The sequence below is a fragment of the Paroedura picta genome, chromosome 2 (genome assembly GCF_049243985.1).
Source record: "Paroedura picta isolate Pp20150507F chromosome 2, Ppicta_v3.0, whole genome shotgun sequence".
NCBI lineage: Eukaryota > Metazoa > Chordata > Lepidosauria > Squamata > Gekkonidae > Paroedura > Paroedura picta.
Genome location: NC_135370.1, coordinates 104160486 through 104175823, shown reverse-complemented (window position 1 = coordinate 104175823; position 15338 = coordinate 104160486).

Genomic DNA, 15338 nt, shown 5'->3' with positions numbered 1-15338 from the left:
CTAGTGTTGCAGATTGTTCACAAGAGTGTAGTGCTTTTCGAAGGGTGAATCCACTTTTCCCGATTTCCCTAGAAGCGCTACAACAAATTGCTTTTTGCGGAACTGTTGCAGGAGTGTTGCAGATTGTGTGCAACGTCTTGCAGAACTGCAAATTAGTAGTGTTTACAATATGAAAGCCTTCTGCTACATTAAACTCATGCAGAATGGCCCAGAGAATTTTACTTCTGGAACAATTCTTCTACTGATGGATCTAAGTGGATGGTTCTGAAAAACTGCAGACACAGTCATGTTGAGTATGACCCGACTGCCCTTAATTTTTAACACTTATTGATTTCCATGGAAGAGAGCATTTAATTAAATGTGCTTAAGCATGTGCTTAAATGTCTCTAATAGAAATCGGTGGCACTTTGCTTAATATCGGCTTGATCACTCTAATTTTGATACTCCCCACCCCACCATGTCAGCCACTGCTATTGTAGAATACTATCATGGAATTGGTTAGTAAGCCAGATTGCATCGTAGCTACGATATTTTCATGTCAAAAAAAATGATGTGCTAATCAACTCTTATGCCTCTGGATATTCTGTAATGGACTATACACCATACACTTTAAGCTTCTGTGTCCCAACAGAATAAATCTTTGGAGGAGGAATTATAACTTGAAGTGAAATTAAAATAATGAAATCAAAATTATACAGCTGCAATGGAAAACAATCACTGAGAGACTCTTTAATTTGCTTGAAAACTTTTTAAATGCTGCATTTTTGGATGTGATATGAAGATTTTTTAAAGTTGTCGAGTAGCAGGAGATATTTCAGTGGTTAATTATTTTTCAGGCTTTCAATTAGTAAAGTCAATCTAATTCTGTGTGCTGTGAGGGAAAACACAGCCATTTGAATTATGCAGTTATTCCAAATGTGTGGAATGTGGTCCATTTATGGTTATTTAAGTTTTTATTTACTTTTCCTTCCAGTTTATGAAAATGCCACTCTTAAATCTCAAGTACAGGAGAAAGGTTAATGAAGAAGAGCTGAGGAACTGCTGTTCAATATTCAACAATGTATATTTCTGCATATTGTGAGGTCATGCTGATGGTACCCATGACTGCACCATTAACCTGAAGACACAAGCTCTTACCAATTCTGAAGCAATTATGAGTTGGAACAAAGTAAAAAATGTTGTGGTATAATAATATTCTTGATGGCTTGTAGTAGATTGTTGTGTAAAATATTGGTATATACAACTACATAACCTTAGTTTCCAAGATGTTATTGTCTGAGAGACAGTCAATGGACTGCAGTTTCTTTAGGATATCAATAGTTTCATGCAAATATTTATTTTAATGGGGTTTGATAATGTCTGGAGCTGCTTGCACATCTATTCCCAACTGCACAGCTACTGCCTTGGCTTAGAGGAAGCCACAGATCTGCAGCCTGTCTGGAAATCACATGACAGTGCTGCCCCTTTTTCTGGGTATGCCACTGATGCCTGGCGCTGTGTCTCCATGTAGGGTTGCCTGGTCAAGTCTGGCAGCCAGCTGTAGAATTGGGGGCTGGGGATGGCCATGAGGATGTGTGATGTCAGCAATAGGGATGGGTGATTCAGTTTTGGTAAGCTGAAAAGTACCTAAATCAGTTTGGATTTGGCCAAATCAATTCTGTCTGAATCAAAAATTGTCCATTTGTTTCCTGTACACAGTTTCCAGTTTCGACTCAGTGCTAATGGGTACCTCTAAAAAGTACCGAAAAACTACAGTGGCCTCGTGCCGAATTGTTAGGAAAAACCTTCCTATCATGCCACTAGTTCTGGACCGGTTCCTCAGAAATACATGGATTTAGCTGCCTTAAGCATGGGACTCACACTGGAAGGGGACTGAAAGAATCTGCAAGTGTCTGCACAGGTATGCTCCCCTTGTTCACAATAGGCATGTGCATTTAGTTCACCCAAACAGAAAATATACCCCAAAAATCCCTTATCAGTATTTTTATGGTATTTCTAATATGAATACAGATTCTCTAATCAGTATCGACTACCACTATTGTCTTTATTCAAGCATATTCAGCAGCTCTGCCACTGAAATGGCTGCTGGCCATTTAAATTCAACAGCTTGACTGGTCCACCAATCGGCTGTTAAGTTTAAGTGGCTGGCAACTGTTCAAACCCTCCGTTTCACTCCCTCTCTTCCAAAGTAGAATAGTTTGGACCCAGCCTGCTGTAAGGCTGGAATGGTTGCAAGTCATACCAGAGTATGAAAAAGGAGCACTGAAATGGCTGCCAGCCATTTAGACACTTGACATGTCTGACCATCAACTGTTAAGTTTAAGTAACTTGTAGCCTAACAAAGGGAGGGGAGTAAAAGAGATCACTAAATAGACTGTGAGCCTGCAGCTTCTGTGGGATGGGTGGTTCAAGCCAGGGCCCCCCGCAGAACACAACCCCATCCCATGGAGGATCACCTGTTTTGAAGGCTCTTTAGAACCCAAGCCCATCCTGTGGATAGAGTTCTCTCTGCAAGATCAGCTGTTTGGCAAGCTCTGTGGGAGGTGAGGTATTTAAATTGATCTCATCATATAACAAACCTGTGCTGGATTTTGGAAAAGTCACAAGAATATCTGATGGATTTCTACATCTGCTTTATTGACTACAAGAAAGCTTTTGATTGTGTGGATCACAACAAATTGTGGGAGGCCCTGCAAAATTTGGGGGTTCCAGTACATTTGATCAAATGAATGTGGTCGCTTTATGCCAAGATGCCATTGTGCATACACCATTTGGTGACACTGACTGATTCAAAACAGAGAAAGGAGTGTGCCAAGGTTGTATTCTTTCCCCCTTCCTGTTTAACTTGTATGCTGAGATCATTATGAGAGAGGTTGAACTCAAATAATCAAACACTGGAATTAAGTTTAGAGGAAGGAATATTAATAATTTTCAGAATGCTGATGACACTACCCTCCTGTCAGAAACTAAGGAAGGCCTAGAACAGCTGATCACAAAGGTCAATGAAGTAAGTAAGAAATTTGGCCTTTTCTTAAACTCTAAAAAGACAGAAATAATGACCACTACAAAAATAGATATGTCACAATAACAATTGATGGTGAAGAGACTGAATGTATTCAAGAATTCCTTTGGGGGGGGGATCACAAGTTGATGTGAATGGAGATTGCAAGATGGAAATAAAACGTCAAATTGTTCCGGGTCACTCAGCAATGATGAGCTTGAACTGATTTTTCAGATATTGTTTGGCCTAGCAATGCAATACAGCAAAATTGGGGGGGGGGGGTTGCTTATGTTCGTTCTGATGCACCCCAAATCAGTAATGTTCCCCACCCCTGTACTTGCTGCATGACTGCTCCACTCAGCAGACAGTTGCTTTAACAGACAATTAAATCAGCCACAATTATATAAATGTGATAAATAAATGCTATGACATCATTAAATCCTACCTAAGTCATCCCTAATTACAGTAATGGCTGTTGATTGATTAGAATCAGTAACTTCTTTATAGCATGCATTATTTTGCAAACAAAACAAAACCTTAGTATAAACCTGTTAATCAGCCATTCATAGTTTTTTGACATGGTCAGAAGAAAACAAGTGATTTTCTCAGATCCTTATCCATTGTTGTTCTTCTATATATTTCTGAAACAGCCTAGGGGGTGGGACGTGTCCGGCTGTCCAAGTTGGAATAGGGCCAATCAGGGTGCAGCCAGCTTTGTCCTGATTGGCCCTGCCCCTGCAGCTCCTGCCCTCCATCCCTGGACTCTAGCCTCTTTGCTCTCAGATGCCTCAGTGCCTGGAGCCAGCAACAGGTAAGGGGAGAGGCCCTGGGCAACGGGTCATGGTGGAGGGCTTGCTAATGAGGGCCTCTTGGCCTGCTAGGCTGGGCCTGCTGATGAGGGCCTCCCAGGCTACTGACTGCCTGCTAAGTCCTGAGTCCTGTCTCAGTCCTGCTAACAAGCTGCCCAGCCCCCGCCCACCCCATTTGATTTAGTTGTGAGCTGTGGTCCAAAGCCACCTTAAGCTGCCTGGCCAGGGGCCAGGGAAGGGGACCCATTCAGGGCCCGTTCTTAGGAATGGGCTTCGAAACTAGTGATATATTTAACTAGCAGTAAAGCCCATTGTGCAAAAAACACAAGGGGGTTGTTTATTTGTTTGTTTGTTTTAAATTTTTAGGCTGCCACTCTCAGCCACAGCCATCTCTCGGTGGTTTACAAATATAAAAACAAGTGCCCCACAATATAAAATACATAAAACCTTAGAACAATAAATAGAAAGATAGAAGGAAAGAAGGTGGCAACCTAATCAGCTTTTTGACCCTCCCAATCCCAACCCCAACCCTGCTGCAATTGGCCTATAGTTCAATAAGATGACCCTGGGCAATGGTAGCCCGGGGGTCTGATCATTAGAAATTAGGGTGGGATCTTCAGACTGGCAACTCCCAGCTCTGCCCTGGCCTCAACCAAACATCTGGCAGAGGAGCTCCATCTTTATAAAACAGTTGTTGGGCTGCCTAGAGCCCACTACCCAGGTGGGACACACCTGTGTGACCCTGCTCACACCTCAGCCAGTAGGGCACGCTTTGTCTCTGCCATTGCTGCTCACCTCCATACTATAAAGATCATCTCCCTAGGCAAAAACAGCAGCTTTGGAAGGTGAATTGTGAGACATTGGACTCCACTCAGTTTTAGGGATGCCAGCCTCCAGGTGAGATCTGGGGATCCACCGGAATCGCACCTCATCTCCAGGCAATAGAGAACTCACCTCCAAACCCGAAGAAATATTTCCAACGCAGGAGTAGCCAACCTCCAGGAGGGGCCTGAGGATCTCCTAGAATTACTGCTTTCTAGCCTATAAAGATCAGTTCCCAAGGCAAAAAAGGCTGCTTTGGAGGGGGGACTCTGTGACATTGTATGTTACTGAGGTTTAGGATGCCTGCCTACAGGAATAAGCTTTGTTGTGATTCTTAGAGTAAAATCAGTACAAATTTGTACTAATTTACTACTGTTTGCTTTGGAGAGGGAACTCTGTGGCATTGTACCAAACTGAGGTTTAGGGATGCGAGCCTCCAGGCTGGATCTGGGAATCCCCCAGTATCACAGCTCATCTCCAGGCAACAGAGATCATTTCCCCTGGAGAAAATGGTTCCTTCAGAGGGTGGATCTTGGGGCATTGTACACTTTTGAAGATCTACTCCCAAATATTCTGCTTGGTAGGGTCTTTAAACTCTCTCCTGCACCTTCCTCTGAAGTGGCTGGTGAACGCTTTCCATGATTATGATGATAGCATTGGGTAGTGCAAAAAAAATAAAAAATACAACAAGCTCTAGAAAACTGTTGTTGGTAAGGGCTGGCCAGAACCCATTGCCCAGGCAATGCACACCTGTGACACTCCACCACTGCCTCAGCCTGACCTTCAACTTCACAATCACTGTTCATCTCCAAACTATAAAAATCAGCTCCCCAGGCAAAAATGGCTCCTTTGGAGGATGATATTTGAGGCATAGTACCCTTTTGATACCTCACCTCCAAACCTCACTTTGACTGTGTTTGGCTGGTGATGTTTGCCCTTCTGAAGCCTGAAGCCTACTGCTGGCAACTGCAGCTACTGTTCTTGTCTAGGCCCAGTCATTACCTAATAAAACTGGAACAACTCAATGCATTCACAGTCTCACTGTCCACTTCCTTGTAAAGCCTTTGTATCTGATTGGGAGTTCAGCTAACTCCACTTGAAATTCTAGGCCACTGATGCTTTTGGTTTCATAGGACCTTCCTGGCCAATACTGATTTTTACTTACCAGGCCAGGCTTGAGCAAAGTTACTTCAGCTCTGTCCTCTCCAACCAGTTGTTTGTGCACCATTTACAGTTACAAGTTCTAAATATTCCTTATTTATATCTTCCTGCACTTTCCAGACTTGCAAGACCTTTGTTGGTCTGTCTGTTTGTGTTTCCTGTCACTCAGAGTATGTCACTGGGCTTTCTATGGTTGCTTCAGTCCTTTTCAGTCTTCTGATAGTTTGGGTGATGTTTGGGATTTTTCCTTCTCTAATTTTGGACAATAAACTCTTATATGTCCCTCTTGCTAACAGTGATCTCTCCCTGTCTATTGGGGGCAGGAGATATCCTACCTTGCTGGGTTAGATTATTCAATTTTTCCTGAGGTGCCCCAAACTTTATTTTTCTTGATGAGAGATCACAAAAAGATCCCCCCAAGTCCCCCTCAATCTCATCTAATAAAGTGGTGACTTCAGCCACTGGCTTTAGGGTTTTTTTTAATGCTTCAGGAACCATCCAAATTGTGAGAACTGTTCTAAGCCTATTAGAACTGTTCTAAGCCTATTAGTTGCTTATTCAAATGTTGTGACTTTACTCCCCTCTATCCATTTATTTAAGGCTCTGTTTAAATGACAATTTATATGGGCATATGTTTGATCTGGCTTTCTTTTACTTTCTCTAAAGGCTTTTCTGCTTTGTTCTAATTTAAGAAGGCAAGCCTCCAGGTGGTGATTACCTGGAATTACAGCTCATCTCCAGGCAACAGAGGTCACTTCCCCTGGCGAAAATGGATGCTTTTGAGGGTGGACTCTATGGCATTGTGCCCCACTGAACTCCCTATCCTTCCTAGGCTCCATATCCAAATCTCCAAGTGTTTCCCAGTCTGAATCTGGCAACACTACCCCCTCATCTTCAAGTATTTAAAAGGGTGCCATGTAGAGGATGGAGCAGATTTATTCTCTCTTGCCCCAGAGGGACCGAACAGAACTAATGGGATGAAATTAATTCAAAAGAAATTCCGTCTAAACATCAGGAAGAAGTTCCTGACAGTTAGAGCGGTTTCTCAGTGGAACAGGCTTCCTCGGGAGGTGGTTGGTTCTCCATCTTTGGAAATTTTTAAACAGAGGCTGGATAGCCATCTGACGGAGAGGCTGATTCTGGAAAGGCTTAAGGGGGTGTCAGGTTACAGTGGATGAGTGATAGGGTTGTGAGTGTCCTGCATAGTGCAGGGGGTTAGACTAGATGACCCATGAGGTCCCTTCCAACTCTATTATTCTATGATTCTATGATTCATCCCCCAACAGGTATATGTGTGGGACCTGGCAACCCTATTGTAATCCCACTGCCCCTTCAGTGCCATTTCTCATGCGGGCCAACCCTTCCCTCACCCTCCCTTCACCATTTAGTTCGTGTGGCAGGTAGTATCTTCTTGACGGACCCACTGCCCCTTGTTTAGAAAAATGCAGCGGCCCAGAAGCAACTACCACTAGAGAAAGCCCTTGTGGTAATCATCCTCTAAAAATCCAGCCTCTACTCCAGGGAACCAGTCATCTCCTGTTTTAAGAATTGGCTTGTCTGCCAGGAGAGAGAGAGAGAGAGAGAGGAGAGAGAGAGAGAGAGTACTACCCATTGAAGTCAGTGGGTTTAGAAGGGTGTTATTTTGTTTAGGATTGTACTATAACTGCACTACATAACTCAAATCTGTTACTCTCTGTTAACAAGTTATGAATGGTCCATAGTCACAGATATGGATTAAAATCAATACTACATTGGCTCAGAGGGAATGGACAAACTGTGAAAATAATCATCTCTGCAGATAGGTGGGCCTCTCAAGAAAAAGACAGATGCTTTATGCAGTGCTGGAGATTCAAAGGAAATTGAAATGCAGAGTCAAAGCCTGAATGCTAGAACTGTAATTTTCAAAAAATAAAAATCTGTAATAAGTTCTGTAATTAAATTTTTAGGGTTGGACAGTTCTGCTTATGTACATTCATCTAAACATTTTTGCCTTCATTGTTTACTTTTGTTTCCTACATGTTTTTCAGTAGCTTTTAAATTAAGATAGCAAAGTCTTATGGACAGATATTTCCAGCTGATTGTTAGAAGCCTTGGCAAAGGAAATACTGAATCTGTCCTATGTTTCGATTGAGTTAGCAGGTATTGAAGTACATTCTCACAAGACAGAGAAAACTATCTAAGGTGCCCTTTGACAACATTAGACAGTTGGCAAGGGTGCACAAAGTGAATGTGATAGAACACAGATGCCTTTAAAATATTCCTACATATGGAAATGATGACCTCCAATTGTCATTTTGGGGGGCACTCTCTTTTTCTTTCTCATACTCACACAGGCATCATGAAGTGGGATGATGACTCTGGAATGCTGCATCTCATGCCAATTAGGTGGTTTGATGAAAAAAACAGGTATTGAGAAATGTCTTATATCCTGGCATAAGATCACTGGAAACATTTGAACTATCCGATCTGACCAATCACAGTCAAAAGAGGAAACCAATCTCTCTTTGAATACCAGGCCACTTCAAATAATGCAAATTTGAAAATACCGCATGTGTCTCAATAGATAAAAATAAGAAGATGAAACAGGTATAAACACATATGTCTACAGGTGAAATATCCTTAATTTAAATGCCCCGTTCCTCCATTATTAGATATACAGTCATGAACAACACATGCATGCATTTTACACAACATGTTAATGATATCTATGATGCAAGGAGGTATGCGCAGGCCTACTATGTGCATTCTGAGTTTGCATTGTGTAATAGATTCCTTGCCATGTTACTTAGATAAGCTTACACTTCAAAATCACAGCATCTGCTTCCAAGAAGAAAAAAGTTTCATAATGAACCCCTGAAAGCAATCATGGTAAGAAAGAACTAAAAATATTTTGACAATAGTTTAGATGTCACTGTTTTGCCAGCCACCTGTGAATTACACAATGGGAATTTTGTTGATGATCATAGTATTTGACATTAACAACATCAGCATATCTGACCGTCATGTTAGTCAACTGCAGGAAAGGAGTCCAGCATGCTGGATCTGTTGATGAGGATAAGGGCACAACAAAGATATTTCAATGTCAACTGACAGGCTAGACCAGCCTGAACCAAATTCCTATTTTCTTACCAGTTGTACGAGTGCAGTTATTGCATTTTTACCTCAGCCATTCATATAATACTCAGCAGCCAGGATTGTCCTGCACTCTTAGCTCTTAAAAGTGCAGTTCAGTCCTTTGTACACGCGCCACGGAGTGTTCCCAGAGCTTCCAGCCCAGCGTTGGGGCGACCAGTATATTCTGGAGAATCATAGAATCATAGAATCATAGAGTTGGAAGGGGCCATACAGGCCATCTAGTCCAACCCCCTGCTCAACGCAGGATCAGCCCTAAGTATCCTAAAGCATCCAAGAAAAGTGTGTATCCAACCTTTGCTTGAAGACTGCCAGTGAGGGGGAGCTCACCACCTCCTTAGGCAGCCTATTCCACTGCTGAACTACTCTGACTGTGAAAATTTTTTCCTGATATCAAGCCTATATCATTGTACTTGTAGTTTAAACTAGTGATCCCCAACCTGTGGGCTGCGGACCACATGTGCTCCGTCAACTAATTGGAGGTGGGCCGCGAAGGACGCCTTCTCCCCCCCCCTCCCGGCCCTTTACTTCATCCCCCCCCAGCCCTTTACAACACACTTCGGGTGTCATTGTCTCCCATCACTCCCAGAAGGGACTATCTCGTTGCAGAGAAACAAGCTCAGGGTTCCCATTGATTTGTCATTGTCATGAGTTAAAATTTCCATGAAAATAAAATGTTCCTTATGTTCATTGTTGTGGCATGTCTGTATCTTATTTTGAAGGGATGTTTAAACATTACCATAGCGATCAGAGAGCGTTAGGGCAGTGGTTGAGAGTAGAGAAGTAAACTAACCCCCCTCACCGGACCTCAGTAAAATTGTCAAGTGTTGAGTGGTCCACGGTGATAAAAAGGTTGGGGACCACTGGTTTAAACCCATTACTGAGGGTCCTTTCCTCTGCAGCCAACAGAAACAGCATCCTGTCCTCCAAGTGACAACCTTTCAAATACTTAAAGAGGGCTATCATGTCCCCTCTCAACCTCCTTTTCTCCAGGCTGAACATTCCCAAGTCCCTCAACCTATTTTCATAGGGCTTGGTCCCTTGGCCCCAGATCATCTTTGTCGTTCTCCTCTGTACCCTTTCAATTTTATCTACGTCCTTCTTGAAGTGAGGCCTCCAGAACTGCACACAGTACTCCGGGTGTGGTCTGACCAGTGCCGTATACAATGAGACTATGACATCTTGTGATTTTGATGTGATGCCCCTGTTGATACAGCCCAAAATGGCATTCGCCTTTTTTACCACTGCATCACACTGCCTGCTCATGTTTAGTTTACAATCCACAAGTACCCCAAGGTCTCGTTCACACACAGTGTTACCTAGAAGCGTTTCCCCCATCCAGTAGGCATGCTTTTCATTTTTCTGACCCAGATGCAGAACTTTACACTTGTCTTTATTAAATTGCATCTTGTTCTCATTTGCCCATTTTTCCATTGTGTTCAGATCTCGTTGAACTCTGTCTCTATCTTCCGGAGTATTTACCAGTCCTCCCAATTTGGTGTCATCTGCAAACTTGATGAGTAGTCCCTCCACCCCCTCATCTAGATCATTAATAAATGTGTTAAATAGTACCGGACCGAGCACCGAGCCCTGAGGTACCCCGCTACTCTCCTCCCTCCAGTCTGATGAAACACCATTGACAACAACTCTTTGAGTGCAGTTCTCTAACCAATTCCCTATCCACCTAACTATCTGAAAATCCAGATTGCAGTCCTTCTATTTGTTCAATTTATCCATCAGAACATCATGGGGAATCTTATGAAAAAAAAATTTGAGAAGCCCCTCCCTGTGCGCACACTGGGAACGGCGGAGCTTTTTGCCTCACCACAACGGAACAGCGGCAGCCCAGCATGGCTGCTGCCGTCCATAATAGGTCACTGCCTGGTTCCTGGGAGACCTTCTGCTAAATCTGTCCCTGTCTGTCTCCTCCTAGGCTGGCTGGAACCCTTCCATTTCTTATTCAGATTATCATGGCTGGACTGATGCTGGCTGCCTCCATGTTGGCCAGCTGGCCTGATCACTTTGAGGCATGCTCTTCCCCAGCATCATCTTTGTTGTCTCAGTAACAACTGCTGCTACTTGCCACCCAAAGTCTGTCCTGGGAGCTCTTGCTGAGTCAAAGGTGCTACCTTTAGCTAAAAGATAGGTTGAGGGTGTTCCACTTTGCTCCAGCAGCATTGGGGAAGTTCTAACATTTGCTGTAGGCACCTAGACCAAGGATGGGCTAAGAGCTGTCCCCAGACACTGAATGATTTCTCACATCACTTAATAACTGATGGCAGTCCAATGCACTAGACCAGGGGTAGTCAAACTGCGGCCCTCCAGATGTCCATGGACTACAATTCCCAGGAGCCCCGGCCAGCAAATGCTGGCCGGGGCTCCTGGGAATTGTAGTCCATGGACATCTGGAGGGCCGCAGTTTGACTACCCCTGCACTAGACTGTATCAAAATTGGTTAAAGTAGAAACACTGTTTAAAAGCAATTATATAAAAAGCAAAGAGTCATTCATATGGACTTTAATCCTAATCCAGTTAAACAACATAATTATGTCAATGACAGTTTGTGACTGATGACTAAAATAATATGCACCAAATCCCTTTTATTCTCAACAATGTGTGCTAAGCTGTTAAAAACACTAATATAATGCCAATACGCAAGGCTGACCCTGACTCTCAGCCAGTAAGTATTAATTTTGGCAATAGAGAATGAAAATCTAGTGGTAGTATGTTAGTTTCCATTACATTTCTAACAGCAAACCTAAGGTATGAAGTCAAAAAGACAGAAAATCCACAGATATTTGCAGGCAATAAAGCTCAGGTCAGACCACAGATATTCCAGTCTTGCTTGGCCATGCCCATCTCAACCAGCTGCTAAAACATTCTCTTGGCCAGCACATAGTGATGACAGAAACAGAAACATGGCCATGCTCACTACTCTATATTCTGCTTTATTTTGATTGTTTTATTTTATACTCATAAAAAGCCTGTGAGGCAAGCAAGGATTTGAGATGGCAACTAGTCTGGAGTAAGGACTTTTATACATGTACATCTTAGTGCAGATTTTCAGAGCAATAAACCTTTAATCTTGACTATACACCCAGATTATACACTATTCTTTTTCCTCTGGTGTATTTGTTCTAAATCAGGGTGGGTAGAATATCACGTGTGACATGTGGGGGTGGTGTCAAATGTTTTTTCTTTTGATTTATGCAATTGCCTTTCATAGCTGTACAGTAGTGTCCAGCAAGTAACTTACATTTAAATCCTCATGGTATAAGTTTTGGGCAAACATTTTAGCATTAGATTGTTGAATGAAAGGAAACAGAAATGAAAGCAGGCAAAAGCGAACAACCTGATGCTGAAATTAACAAGATTTAAAAAAAAAAGAACTGTGAAGCCCCGCTTTCCATATTGCCAAGCCCTAAGGGATCATCTGCTGTGTTATTGGTCACTGTGAAAAATGGGAAAGAGTCACATGAAATCATAATATGAGGAAACCTGTTGAGTGTATGGAACGCATGGTAGAACCCACTGGCACTGGCATCACAAGCTATGGTCATTGGCAACATGTGAGTATGCGGGACTGTGCCTGTGCAAAGTGGCCTTTTCCCACTAAATTAAAAAGAAAGTGGAATTATTTTCCACAATGCCCTAACAGCTGCTTAGTAATGCTAATTTTCTGTGGTTCCTTGCAAATTTAAATGGTTTTCTCTTTGTGATTCTCTAATTTGACACCCCCCACCCCGTACACTGGTCATGACCTTGGTTTTAAAAGTCTGTCCTGTGCTGATTGCTCTCTGACCTCCAAATGGATCAATCCCAACTGATTCTTAAGTTCAGCAGTTTGCATAAAGTCCATGTGGCTCAGCTGCCCTTTTAACGTTAGGCTTTTGAGACTGCCAGAATGCCTCCTCCCCAACTTTGTTCACCAAAATATTAAAGAGAAAAATGTTTTCAAAGCTTGAGGCTTCCCATCTCAGTCTCCCTCTCTCTTTACATATCATGTCACTTTCATTCCAAGCTGATTCCCCTCTCCTTATTTGTTTGCATGCAGCACTGAAATCTTTTTCTTTTTTCTTTTTTTGGCACTGGGGATGCTATCATTTGCCTCCTCTTTCAAGTCAGTACCTCATGCAGCTCCTTTTAAACTTTCCCCATGACATTTTAATATTTTTGTTGAGTTATCTGAGACTAGCAATAGTCTCATATCAATAGACTTGCCACTTGTCAAAAAATAAAAATGTAAAACAATGAAGAAAAATAGAGCTTCTACACCTATGAAGGGGGAAGAATGGTGGAAGGTGCAGAGTGGGTGGACCAAGATCCATTTGGGAGGAAGAATGACCTTTGAGGGGTAGTAAAAGGGTAGGGGGGATCCAAGCAAATCTGTATGCTTTTGAATTATCTTTGGCTTGGAAGTTAAACAAGGAAAACGCGGCACAAAAAAACTCTAAGAAAACCGAGGAAAATAGTGACCAGAAAGCAAACTGAGTATTGAAGTGAGGAAAATCAGTGCTGCACAACCAAGAAAACCCGATGGACACACATGGTGAAAGCAAGGGAAAACACACATGCATAATAGGCCTAATTGTTAAAAGTTCTATTTTGATGTTCTGTTTTGGCACTTCCTGCATGAAATGGGAGCAGATACTATGCACCATCTACCCAATATGTGTGGACATTTGATATGGTTAGGGAAACATGTGTTTTTCATGTGCTATAGTTTCAGTATATTCAAATATATTCCTTCAAAAATCTGGAGCTCTGTTCACACATACCAAAACTAAGTAAGCACTTGGAAAATACCATGCTGCCCCATGCAGACAAAATAGTGACTGCACGTATTGGAAGGATAGCAGATAATGTCTCACTTCCACTATACACAGCTGGAACAGTGAAATCAAACACCAAAAAAGACTTGAGTGGCCATTTGAATCCAATCTAGGTGTTGCAAACTCAGGAGCCTAGTCCCTACACCACTTTGATGTGCATGCATGTACTCCTGTAAAGCACAGATAGGCTGCAGTAGTCTGTGTATTACATCGTCCTCAAAAAGAACCTCCCTTTAACTTACTTTTTCCATTAAGCATCTAGTACCAAGAAATCAGAAGGAAATTGAGACTGGGAAGGACAGTCATAAAGAAGCTAGAAAAGATCCTTAAACATAAAGATGTGTCACTGATGAACGAGACCAATATAATTCATACCATTTAATTCCCTCATTACTATGTAAGGATGTGAACATTGGACAGTGAAGGAAGCAGATAGGAAGAACGTTACTTCATTTGAAATTAGGTGTTGCAAGAGTGTTTTACAAATACCATGGACTGTCAAAAAGATTGATAAGTGGATTCTAGAGCAAATCAAGACTGAACTCTCCCTAGAAGGTAAAATACCTAAACTGAAGCTATAATACTTTGGTCCAATTATGAGAAGATAAGAGTCACTAGCAAAGACAATAATGCTAGGAAAAGTAGAAGGCAGCAAGAAAAGGGGAAGAACCAACATGATATGGATTCACTCAATCAATGTAGCCACCACCCTTGATTTTCAAGATCTGAGTGAGGCTGTTAATGATAGGATATCTTGGAGATCACTAATTCATAGGGTCACCATAAGTTGGAAGCAACTTGACAGAACACACATATGCATCCAGTACTGCTGAAAGTACATATCCCTTCAGAAGCGGTTTGTGGTGTTGATAACAAATTCCATTCCTTGATCCATGCCAATATTCCAGAGGGCCATGAGTTAACTACATGTTAATCCACTCCAGGACTTGTAGTGAACAAAAAAGATTAAAGGAAATTCTAGAAGGAAGTTAGTTGCTATAACTGTATGCAGAGAAACATCTTATTGAACTCTGAATCTGTCTAAATTAATAGAGCTTCCTCAGTCTCATGTATAAGTCCCATGACCTTTTTAGATACAACTGGGCTATTGTCCTATTAAAGAACTATGGTTCTTCTGCATGTTGGTGACCTTGAAGCCATTTGATGCTAAGCCCCTTGGTTTCTTGGCTTTAAGCCACAAAGGAATTGCTGGTTAAGTCTCAAGATTCACCTCTCAACCAACACCAGTATCTTTCTCTGCTGATCACAGGAAACAAGGATTTTCAGAGTGTGTGGGAGGGAGGAAGAGATAAGGATTCCCAGCTGTCATGGGTAAAGTGCTTCTAAGGTGAGGGGAAATGAAGAGTTGTATGGAATGCTGGAGTAAAAGAGGATCAAGAGAACCTACTGGAATGCACTTTGGATAGATATTGTGTGTGTGCTGTGAAAGAAATCAGTGATGCAGTAACAGCTGATAGAACAGTGATGTTTTGCCTCACATGGAAACAATGCCTAAAGCCAGCCCTGCTTGGAGACCTGACAGCCCATTAAGCTGACCTATTAATACTCTCCTTTAAGTCT